Raw genomic sequence first — 7,999 nt, 5'->3', positions numbered from 1 at the left:
TTATGGTGCTAGTTTATTAGTTTATTTATTTGCCTGGAAAAGCACTAGGATACAAAACAGCTGTGCAGGGGAGTACAGAAAACTGGGTCGGCTCATAAGGACCTTCTCCAAAGAGCACTGAAAATGAAACAGGTAAACAGAACATCAACATGACACACAAAAGACAAAATGTGAGCTTAAAGGACCTGTGTGATCTATTGGCAGAAATGGAATATAATATTCATGTTTACATTAGTGTATAATCACCTGAAACTAAAAAACGTTGTGTTTTTGTTAGCTCAGAATGAGCCCTTTATATCTACATAGGGAGTGGGTCCTCTTCCATGGAGCCTGCCATGTTGCGCTGCTGGTTCTACAGTAGCCCAGAATGGACAAACCAAACACTGGCTATAGAGAGGGCCTTTCATGTTTGTTGAGAGTTTCGCAGCCACTATAGGTTCTCCTACATGCTTTAAAGGGAGGGGTGAGGGGTATTCAGTTGGTTGCAATCTGCAATATGGGATGAAAATTCAATGAAGGGAGACAGCAGGTGCGGACTGGCCATTGGGAAGTAATTTTCCCGGTGGGCCAGTTCAACCCTGGCATTATATAGCCTATATACAGATATTCAATAGGTCGTCTTAGCTACAGCGATATGGCTGGTGCAATCCATAATAGCAGCTAGCAGTTGCCATCAAAATTGAAACTGAAAGTATATTTAGCACTTGTTAAAAGTATCTAGCACTCACAGCGCATGGCTGGTGTTGCAGAGAAGGTGCGCCAAAAAAAAAAGGATTTATTGAAACAGTCTATACGTGATGATGAGGACGGTGGCAAAGAGGTAGAAACATCAGTGGAGAGAGCAGGGAGCAGGTGCTTTATCATGCTTACATGCTATGTGCTGTGAACTAGCTAAATGAACTAATTAAAGAACAAAATGAGTCCTGCTGCAGGTTTTACCATTTCCAAGGTTTAACCAGTCAGACTCAGTGCACAAACATATAGAGAAGTTTACACTAAAGTGTGGTCATCAACTTCGACTGTGAATGGGTAAAATAAACATGTAAATTTGATAATTTTCTTCTAGACAACTCAATTATTTTTTTCATTATAGCCTATAAGGCATATAATATTTGACAGCCAGCCCAACAATAAAAATGATTTGTTAAATACTTACTCTACAATCTAAACAAACAGGTGAACATGGCTCTGAACAAGAAAGGGAAAGGATGGAGGAGGGAGCAGGAACTAGCACAGATCCAATTAGAGGTGCGTGCAGTAAATTGTGAATGTTATTGTGTAAATTAGAGAACAACACATCATTCATATGATCTGGTTGGACTACTTCATTCAAGTTATTTATCGTTGCATTACAATAAATAGAATGATTGGCGAGTATGTTGCATAATACACCACATATGTATTTGCCCATGTAAAGGTTGGACTATGCATCATGAATTTAATGAATACAACAAAATTTGATGCTCATGTCAGACAGTCCAAATGATGTCTGTTTTATGCATTTTTAACAAACAGATGAAGCTGAGTCAGACAGGGAAAGTTTTGAGGAAGTTGCAGGGACCTTGGAGACAGGTATGTATGACAACCAGCCAGTGCCACTGAACAATGGAGTTTAATTGAAGCATAAATATGTTTTGCACTCTTATGTGGTCTTATTAGCCTAACACAAATAATAAAAATTAACAGATTGTGATTTTTTTAAATTAATGATTAATTGATCGACAAACATGTTGTGTAAGTTTGAATTTGGTGTATCAATTTGAAGCCGCTTGACAGCAAATTCCCAGGCTGCTTTTTGTTACCAGTCTGGGAGACAGGACAATACTTGCACTGTACTTTAAAAATGTAGTTTACATAAGTGAAGGCCTACACACTGGTCTACATATTTTGTCATATACACAATGAGTTAGAATCTACATAGAAACATTCATAATGTAACACTGACCTCTGGTGGTAAAAAGGAGCATGTACATCATGGTATTCCCTGGCATCCAGGTGGAATATAGCCTAAAAAGATATGCTATATGCACATTACATACCACTTATATATCATATTACATATCACTTATATATTATTATTATTTTATTATTTTATCTACCTTAAGATAATCTCAAACCCTTTGGTAGAAATTCTGTATGCTAAAAAAATGTCCACATGTTGGACAAAGTCATTGTTTTGCAAGTCCTGGATATAATCGTAGGGGTTTGGGTGTCCCTGTGACCCTGGGAGTTGTGTGGTCGGGGGCAATAGCCTCTGGTAGGGTCTCCCAAGGGAAACTGGTCCCAAATGAGGGTGCAGACCAAGAACAATTCATAGACCTCAATGAAGCAGCATGTCTGGCATGTGAGAACCTCGCCCGGAAGAGAGAGACCGGGGCACTCTCTCAGAGCGAGGCCTGGGAGGGGAGTTCACTGGCAAGTGTCTGGTGGCTGGGCCCATGGAGCCTGATTGGGCACAGCCAAAAGAAATAACATGGAGTCACCACCCTGTGGACCCACCACCTGCAGGGATAAAGACTGGGGTCAGGTGTGTTGCCAAATGGGAGGCAGGCAGGGGCGGGGACCTGGGAATACTGATCCCAGGCATTGTAAATTGGTTCTAGAGATGTGGAATAGGGGCTCAACTTTACAGGTTTTTGAGGAGCCAGATGAGTGTAATAAACAACGCCTTAACATTTTTTCTTTGTGTGCTGTGACTAAAGTTAAGTCAGAGCAGTTAAAGGTGTCTGAACAAATCAAGACTTCTCAGATATCACTCTCAAAGGCAGAGGGCATTTCTAAGAGAAAGGATCAGGCTACATTTCTTTCCATTCTGTTGCCATCACTATCTAGAGACACGTGCATTAAAGAACAAGCTGTAGTCCCAAATTGAAATCCTTGTTTTAGCGATTATGTCCCGAAAATGAGCTCAAGGATGTTTAAAGTGGCCATTTCCTTAAGGATGGATTGCTGTTCATCAAGTGGGCTTGTGCTGGTGACTGTGTGCAGATTAAGCCAGCTCCTTTGTACCTGATTCCAGTGGTTGAGAAGTCATTTAAATATCTGCTACTTGATTGTGTGGGTCCACTGCCACAGAGTATGGCTAGGAGTAAGTACTAAAGTACTCGCTATCCAGCAACTTTTCCCCTATGCTCTATTAAAACCAAGCCAGTACAGAAAGCTTTGACTACATTCATGACTATGTTTGGCATCCCAAAACTGGTGTAAACTGACAAGGGGAGTGATTTCATGTCTTTCACCTTTTCCTCAGTAGTAAAATAGCTTAGTATTAAACAAGTGTCCAGTGCATACCACCCTGAGTCTCGCAGAGGCCTTGAACTCTTATCAGACCCTGAAGTCTATGTTGTGTTCCTATTGCACTGCACTTTCTCAGAATTGGGAAGAGGGCCTCCTTGGTTGTTGCTTGCGATGTGGGAGGTGTCACAGGAGAGCACAGGGTTCAGTCCTAATGAACTGGTATGTGGACACAGTGTGAAGTCCACTAGCTGTGTTAGGAGATGATTTGAAAAATGCTGAGCCTTGATAACATCTTGAGTTATGTAAACAACACTAATACCACAGAAAATGAATATTTTAAACATGTTTTTCTATTATTATGTATTTCTAAGCATCTTGCAAAAAAAAGTCCATTTAGAGACACCAAATCTGTAATTTAATCAAAGTGATGGACCATTTCATTTGGTCGCCTGTCAATGGCGTCATACCTCCTCTACTAAAGAGTAAACAGCACAAGATGCATACAGCGGCGCTGTGTTTGTCCGCTACAATGGCGTCTACCAAAGAGTAACTTACACACATACAAGATAATACATCAGCGTTGTGCTTCTTCCACAGAAACTGTTACAAATTGACTTTTATTCAGTTTTAAGCCACATTTTCATGATAAATTTAGGTTGCTTTAAACTATGTCTTTTAGCCCGAAGAAGGATTTCGTCATTGGACGTCAGGATCTTAAGTTATCAGATAAATAAACTGGGCTAACGTTAGCAGCAGCTCAGCTAACAGCCCCTCCAGGAAGTTTGGTGGTCACCAAACATCATCGGAGAAATATTGATTTTTTTAGGTGAAACAGCTTTAATTAGTATTTTTAACAATTTTAATCTGTGTGTATGTTTGTTTTTGGAGAGGATGAGACCTCTGCGGATAATTCAGCTCCTGGGAGAAACCAGCCGAACGTCTGGATCTAAAGTTATAAGAGAAGTAAACCGAATAAGTGTTAGCAGCAGCTCAGCTAGCAGCCCGTACCGGACGTCCGGTGGTCGCCGTACATCGTTGGAGAAACACTGGTTTTTTAGGTGAAACAGCTTTATTTAGTGTTTTTACCTGTAATCTCCGGGTCCGTTTGTTCTGGAGAGGAGGAGACCTCCGCGGGTAATTCAGCTCCCAGTAAAAACATCCCGAATGATTAACACTGGAGTAATCCTATCCCGGTGAAGCTGGTTATTTAACGACGAAGACAACAACTCCCATGATCCCTTGCTACTTCACACTGTCATCACACTCCGTCTTTTGTTATTGTTTTGATTGAGAGACCCCTAGCGGCTGAAATTACATATTGTGCGTTTAATATTGTTACGCAGGTATAATGTTCACCATGATCCCCATCTTCGTTTAGCATGTAAGTATGCTAACATTTGCTAATTGCACTAAACAGGAGGTACAGCTGAGGCTTTGCAGGTATTTAATCAAAAAACAAGTATTGGACAAATTGAAATTTCAACCACATGATGGCCCTAGGTGAAAAGTCAGTGAGATAACCAGTGATTGAAATTCATCATAAGTTGAACATGAATGTCTGCAACAAGTTCCATGACAACTCATCCAATAGTTGTTGAGACATTTCACTCAAAACCATAAATATTAACCTCATGGTGGATATTTCCCAGAATAAGTGAAAGCTTTTACATGCTGGTGGAGAAAAAGTCAGGCGATCACCAAGGTCAGTAGGATTCATTCTCTGGGGACCATGAATGTTGATACAAAATGTCATGGCAAATCATCCAATAGCTGTTGAGATACTTCAGACTGGACCACAGTGGTGGAACAACTGACAAACCAATATTGCCTTCCTTAGATACATGCTGCTAGAAATATGGCTAAAAATAGTAACACTAACTGGGATTTATGGTAAATTCACTAAAACATAAAAATGCACTTGTATTTTTATTTTCTACCCTTCATGTCATTTCTACTTCTTATTTTTCTCTCTCTCTTCCTCCCAGAAGTCTCTCAATCTACGCATACACTCTCAAATGTTTGCACAAAAACATTGCCTTCTCTGCCCTCAGCCTGCTCTAATAGCTGGATAGGTAAGTGTAGTTAACAGAGAGAGTTGTCTATGCTACAGTGATGAGACACTGGAACTCCACTAGATGGCTGCAAATTGCTACAGTATACTGTATGAGTCTCCTCAACAGCAGGAGATACCTGCTCCTGGTTAGTTTGTGCTACTAACACTTGTACAAAACAAGTACTATTTATATTGAGATAAAAGAAAACACAAGGCTTAAAGTGGGTTTCTAGTCACTATTGTTTGTATCATCAGGGTTATTTTTTCAGATTTGACAAAGCTCCTTGAGAAGCTTGTGGCAACATTTTTAACAGGGAAATGAAATGTGTGTTGGAGGGTTTCTTAGTCGTTGTTGTTGTTGTTGTTGTTGTTGTTGAAAACCCTTTACATGCAATTTCTTTGCTTGCAATATACAGAATGTGTTAAAATGTCAGTTTATACTGTGCTCACAAGGGACATTTTCCCAGATAAAAATGTGTTAATTCAAATCACCATGAGAGAATTGGAAGAAGAACTGAGACAGATAAGCCTGTAGCCTGGTTGTATAATGAGCAGCATAAGTCTGTGTTAAGACAGACATTTGCACTGCATGAAAAAAACATGGCCTCCTGATTCATTTAAATGAGACAGCATGGGTCTAGAAACAAATTTGTACAAGGCTCAACTTCTGATGTAACCAGTGATACATTTCTATAATTTTTTTTCTATAATCCAGTGACATAGGAGTATATTATTTCCTGAGTTGTGAAATCCTGTCTCACAGCATTAAAACCATTGTGCAGTGTTTTGATGTCTAATGGGTTAAACTCTTGTATCTGTTACTCAAACTGGATCCTGGATCATATTTAATTTTCTCACCTGTACCTGAAACAACACTCTCCCACCAACACCCACAAATACAGTGCTGTTTTTGTTCCAAATACCTTCTGGTTGTCTTTTTACCGACTATATCCATAGTATAGTCTACCGTGTGAACTGTACTTAATGGGAACTTGGAGGCAACAGGTTACATACACATCACAGAGAGGGAGGTGGGATGTCAAAAAGCGGCCGAACAGCAAATTCTTGCCCCAGGGCCCCTGAACAAGTTAATCCAGCCAAGTCTGTCTATAAAATCTGACACTGAAAACTCCTCCAGTGATTGATTGCTGCCATTTTAGATGAATTTTCTCTTCAGTTGCAAAGATATTATTTGTAGTAAGAAAACAAGTAAAGTAATTAAAGAAACACTGTGCTCACAACTTTATAACGGACTTCACCACAGGTGTTTATCAGCAACATAGTGGCTGTGCATATGGAAGTATTACATGCAGGAATGAAACAACATACTGTATTTGTAATATCCAGCAGATGGCAGTGGAGCACAGCCTTGAATGGAAGAGTTTTTAACATCCCTGTTATCTGATGGAACAGAGTCGAGACAAAAAAAAAGAACAAATATTCAAATTTCACAAAATAAGATAATTTAAAGTGTTTTAAGCACACAACATAAATAAATGGATTAAGGTAAACTGACACTTAATTCAATTGTCTTAATCCATCTCTAGAACATCACAAACTGAAAAGTAGACCTTTTCCTTGCAGACATTTTGACTTGTCAAAGCAGGAACAGCACAGGTGGTATTAATAACATTACTGATGGCTGCAATGCATTAAGATGAGTCATTTCCAGGGTTCTGGTATAGTGCATGCTCACTCTTTGTAATTCATGGAATGGAACCTTTGTTAATGTTATTATTTACACTCGTGCTTTTCCTGCTTTGACAAATCAGAATGTCTGCTATGAAAAAGGTCTACTGACACCACCTTTATTTTACCATTTATTAAGCAGAGTCCAAAAATGATAATGTAATTCTAAGTGTACTGTTACATGGACCTGTTGAAGGATCATCATGTTTTTTTTTCTTCTGTTTTTATAATTTGAGTATTCATTTAATGAGATTATGTTGAAAATATGTTGTTTTGTGCACTGTTTTATATTTGCAGTTTTATATTTGATATTCTCACTATTTTCGGATTAACCTGATAGGAGGTCCAGGGGCAAAAATGAAATGCTGAGCGTCTGTGAACCCCCAGTTCTTCCATCTTCCTTCACATTTTGTACAGTATTTCTGTGCTGGAGCACTACAATGCCCCAGGTTTGTTATGTGATCGTTTGTGGTATGCTTAAGAGGAAAAGATACTTAAGAATATGCACCATGTAATCTTTATATCTGCTGTGACAGTGCAGATCCTAAAAAGAAATTCTGTCTTATAAGGACCCCACCTTGAAGCCCTTAACATGTCATGGATATTGCACTTTATTAATCACATTTCCACAGACCACTTGCCAAACCCCTCACTAAAATCACCGTGTACATGTATCCTATTGACTTGACCTATCAGATGCAGTGCACACTGCAGGTATACAGTACATGGCAGCTTCATTCGTGATCTAGGAACCAACCAGTGCTCCTACAATGGAATAATACCTGCTGCAGGTGTGTCAGGTGGTTTCTAGAACTTTCATTCAACATAAAATTCATTTAGGAACATACTCCATAGTGTAAGCATAAAAGCTATTATACCTACATTTTGACCAAAGGTAAGAGAGAGCCTCAATGCAGCAGCCACCTTCAGACTGTTGGTGCATATTTATAAACTAATTTGCAGTTAATGAAATTACAGATGAGTTGCCATCCAGTGAAACGGGAGCTTCTGGGCCTTTGG

At 39.4% G+C, this 7,999-nt stretch overlaps 1 long non-coding RNA gene across 1 annotated transcript; it reads right to left on the bottom strand.

Annotated features, from left to right (window-relative positions):
- LOC137183792 (uncharacterized) lies at positions 1-2,006 on the bottom strand. Its single transcript, XR_010928535.1, has 2 exons — positions 1,946-2,006; positions 1-117 (listed from the first exon to the last, which is right to left on the bottom strand). It is a non-coding gene; the product is annotated as an uncharacterized lncRNA (long non-coding RNA).
- Positions 2,007-7,999: the final 5,993 nt, after the last annotated feature.

This window comes from Thunnus thynnus, chromosome 5, assembly GCF_963924715.1.
Source record: "Thunnus thynnus chromosome 5, fThuThy2.1, whole genome shotgun sequence".
Lineage (NCBI taxonomy): Eukaryota > Metazoa > Chordata > Actinopteri > Scombriformes > Scombridae > Thunnus > Thunnus thynnus.
Note: the sequence above shows the minus strand (reverse complement) of the source record. Positions and strands in the feature narration are given on the sequence as shown.